We start from the raw sequence: 3,593 nt of genomic DNA on the forward strand, positions 1-3,593 counted from the left end.
GGAATGATTCTTAGCAACAACACATGCACACACGCATGCAAAAGACTGCTTCCCAGAGAGGAGGATGGTGTCGAGGTCAGGTACAGACCTGTGTGGCAGAGGTGGTGGGGAGACACCATTGGCTAAAGGCATGCTGACTCACTAACACCGCTGGGATTGGAGGAGATCCACATAGTCCCACCTTGTCTCCAGCCTGAGGCCCGCAGCAGAGTGCCCAGTGCTGCAACTGCCCAAGCCTGAGGCAGGACACAGGTCCCTGGGCCAACGACGCTTCCAGACAGGGGCCACACCTGCTCTACTTTATGTATCCCGCACTTGAAGTCGGCCTTGCAGATCCTGCGCTATGCCATTTGGCATTATTTTCTTCACGTTTTTGCCAAGGGCCAGTCCCTAAGGGGAATGGCCCTGAGCTGAGACGCAGGCGCTGCAGATGTAGTGGGGCGCGCTCTTTGGAGCGCCCCCTGCTGGACATAAAAGGAAGTGCATCTGGGCTCCGTCTCAACAGTGACTTCGAAGGCGCTCAAAGTGGGTGGAACCAGGGTTCTTCACCTTGTTAGCTTCAATGCCTAGAGTGCATTGGGGGCATAGTAAACTCACCAAAGGGAGGTTCAGGGAAGTCAGACCTTTTTGTATCCACCCATGTGACACATGAGCAAACCCCAGGACCTAGGCACCAGGGTTAAACACACCAGTAAGACATGAGGCACCCAGTCCAGACAGGTGCTGGATAATCTATGCAAAGCACTGAGTATAGAACTGGGCATGAAGTCACACTTCAATGAGTGAAGCTATTATTAGCCATTATTACCAGAAGCCATGGACTAAATGGGGCGTATCTTCCTGGAGTGCCAGTCTACTCAACAATTAGGAAGGGAGGACACTGCTTTTTTCATAACAAAGCAACAAACACAGGTGTACATCAGGACAGGAACTCAAACAGGGCAGGAACCTGGAGGCAGGAGCTGAGGCAGAGTCTGTGAAGAGGTGCTGCTGACTGGCTTGCTCCTCACTGCAGGCTCAGTCGGCCTTCTTATAGAACCCATGACCACCAGGTCAGGGGTGGCACCACCCACAATGAGCTGGGCTTTTCCCCAACACTCACTAATTAAGAAAATGCTCCACAGACTTGCCTGCAGCCCAGCCATATGGAGGCATTTTCTTAAGTGAGGTCCCCTCCTTTCAGTTTGTGTCAAATTGACATAAAACCACCCAGCACGCAGGGTCCCACATCAGTTCAGGGTACAGTGATTTAGCTGGTCTGGCTATCCCCTCTCTCCTCCCCCTGAGCACTGGCGTTACAGGAGGAAGAAACGGGACTTTGTTTTGAGACACTCTGTTCGCCTGGCTTCCAGAAGTGGTCCTTAAGAGGTTTCTATGACAGCTGTAGGTTGCCCAGATTTTTGTAGGTGAGGAAGTGAGAACTTGTCTCTTAGCTATGTTTGTTTTGTTCCTTAAGAATCCCTATAGCGGGCTGGTGAGATGGCTCAGTGGGTAAGAGCACCCGACTGCTCTTCCGAAGGTCCAGAGTTCAAATCCCAGCAACCACATGGTGGCTCACAACCATCCGCAACGAGATCTGGCGCCCTCTTCTGGAGTGTCTGAAGACAGCTACAGTGTACTTACATATAATAAATAAATAAATCTTTAAAAAAAAAATCCCTATAGCTTCGACTTGCCTCAAACTACTTGTGCAGCTGACGATGACCTTGAACTTCTGACCTTCCGGCCTGCACCGGCCCGCTGCTGGGATTGCAGGCATGTGTGCCTCTGTGTTTTATTCAGTGATGACAGAGCCCAGGTTTTTCTGCAGGCTAGGCGAGCTCTCTACAATGCAAGCTTCAGCCCCAGCTCTTAAAGAGTATTAACTTTTTGTTTGCTTATGGTTTTTTTTTTGTTTGTTTGTTTTGAGACAGCATCTCTCTGTGTAGTCCAGGTTCTCCTGAAAGTCATATGTAGACCAGGTTGGTCCTCCTGTCTCTAGCTCGGGGTTAGAGTTGTGTGCACCTGGGCGTGGTGACGCCCAGCTATCATGAACTTATGACTGTGCCACCTTGAGGAAAAAGCCCTGACTTGAGAGTCAACCTTACCTCTAAATCATATCCCAGTTTTCCTTCAGCTCTTATGTACCTGGCTCTATGCAGGTTCTTTTTTTAATTTTTGTAAATTTATTTTAATTTTTTAAAAAAAGATTTATTTATTTATCTATCTCATGTATGTGGGTACACTGTTGCTGTCTTCAGACACACCAGAAGAGGGCATCGGATCCCATTACAGATGGTTGTGAGCCACCATGTGGTTGCTGGGAATTGAACTCAGGACCTCTGGAAGAGCAGTCAGTGCTTTTAACTGCTGAGCCATCTCTCTAGCCCCTCATTTTTTCCAGCCCCTCATTTTTTTTTTTTTTTTGAGACAGGGTCTGGAACTTGATTTGTAGACCAGGCTGGTGTCAAAACTCACAGAGATCTACCTTAGCTCAGCTCCTGAGTGGCAGGATTAAGGGTGTTTTCCACCATGCTGGGTGTAAATTTTAATTAATTGCATGTGTATGGGTGTTTGCCTGTGTGTATGTCTGTGTGTATGTCTGTGTACAGGTATGCAATGCTGAGGGAGGTCAGAAGACAGCATCAGGTGCCCTGGAACTGGAATTGTGAACTCCCAGCTAGTTGCTGAGAATTGAACCTGGGTCCTCTGGAAGAGCAGCCAGTGCTCTTACCTGCTGAGCACCTCTTCAGCCCTCCGTGAATGTTCACTTTTCCCTGAGTGTAGTTGTACATCCCCAATATCCCCCAAATCACCCAAAGTGCAGGGTTCTGCCTCTTTTCGCTTTTGAAGAGCCTGAACACAGAAATAACAAACCACCTGACTAATTGCCAGGATGGTGTTGGAGAAACGTGTGAAAAGTGCTTTTGATTGGGAAAGGTTAGGGGCAGGTCTTGACTATTCTTAATTCCCTTTAAACAACCCATTAGAAACCCTTTCTCTGAGAATGTGTCTAAATCTTTAGGACCTTAGCAAGGTGACACACCAAATTAATAGAATTACTGTTTATATTTTACAGTGGTAATAAGGAGCTGACCATAGGGTAGCTGGCTAACAGTTCTGCCGGTCTGCAGTTGAGTCTAGGCAGGGAGGCTTGCAGCAATACAGTAATGACTAAATGTTACTGAGAGAGCTATATGCCAGGCCCTGATCTACACCATTCAATCTCAGCATTGCAGTGATGCAGGTATTGCTATCATACATGCGAGAAAATTGAGCCCTAACTGGCTCACTCTCTCAAATTGTCCTCTGACTCCTACAGGAATGCTATGGCATGCTCCTGCCCCCCCAAGTCTCTTTCTCTCTCTCATATGTGCGCGCCCCCCGCCCCACATACACATTAAATAAAGAACAAATGCAATAAAATTTTGGGCAAGAAGGATCAGAGGGTAAGTGTTCAACCCCGATGACCCAATTCAATCCGGAGAATCCCACTGATGGGAGGAGGGAACAGCCCCTGCAAGCTGTCCTCTGACTGAACAGCCCCTGCAAGCTGTCCTCTGACTGAACAGCCCCTGCAAGCTGTCCTCTGACTGAACAGCCCCTGCAAGCTG

This window comes from Mus caroli, unplaced genomic scaffold, assembly GCF_978045245.1.
Source record: "Mus caroli unplaced genomic scaffold, Mus_caroli_1 scaffold_13, whole genome shotgun sequence".
Taxonomy (NCBI): Eukaryota; Metazoa; Chordata; class Mammalia; order Rodentia; family Muridae; genus Mus; species Mus caroli.